The sequence below is a fragment of the Trichechus manatus genome, unplaced genomic scaffold (genome assembly GCF_000243295.1).
Source record: "Trichechus manatus latirostris isolate Lorelei unplaced genomic scaffold, TriManLat1.0 scaffold00013, whole genome shotgun sequence".
NCBI classification, from domain to species: domain Eukaryota; kingdom Metazoa; phylum Chordata; class Mammalia; order Sirenia; family Trichechidae; genus Trichechus; species Trichechus manatus.
In genome coordinates this window covers 13,012,899-13,013,500 of record NW_004443949.1, presented here as the reverse complement: position 1 = coordinate 13,013,500, position 602 = coordinate 13,012,899, and the positions used below count along the sequence as shown (strand labels likewise).

At 38.9% G+C, this 602-nt stretch overlaps 1 non-coding gene across 1 annotated transcript; it reads right to left on the bottom strand.

Annotated features, from left to right (window-relative positions):
- Positions 1-251: 251 nt before the first annotated feature.
- On the bottom strand, positions 252-358 carry LOC111819616 (U6 spliceosomal RNA). Its single transcript, XR_002823198.1, has one exon. It is a non-coding gene; the product is annotated as a U6 spliceosomal RNA (small nuclear RNA).
- Between the last annotated feature and the right edge of the window lie 244 nt (positions 359-602).

Genomic DNA, 602 nt, shown 5'->3' with positions numbered 1-602 from the left:
CCAAGCTTTTAAGATCTCAGACGTCACTCACCAAAGCGGGATGCAGAACATTTTCTTAATAAACTTTGTTATGTCAATTGACCTAGATGTCCCCAAGAACTATGATTCCCAGGCCCCAGCCCCAGCTACTCTGGCCCTCAAAGTGTTTGGATGTGTTCAGGAAACTTCTTAGCTTTTGCTCTGGTCCAGTTGTGCTGACTTCCCCTGTATTGTGTGTTGTCCTTCCCTTCACCAAAGATGATCCTTTTTTAAAAACTATGGACCGCTTCATGAATTTGCATGTCACCCTTGAGTAGGGGCCATGCTAATCTTCTCTGCATCCTTCCAATTGTAGTAAATGTGCTGCTGAAGCAAGCACATATTTGCCAATTCATAATTTCAGAAATCTACATGAATTTCTGTTGTTAAAAATGAAATTGGAGTTGCACATTTCTTCTCTTCTGGCACATCTATTGCTTTACAAATATATAAAAAATATTACTTGTATAGTGTGCCAATCTTATTTGCAATTAAATTCGTTCTTTTTATATTCTAATTAGTTATTAGTAATCCCTGGTTAAAAAGCATCCCTAGTGGCACAGGTGTTAAGTGCTCGGCTGCAA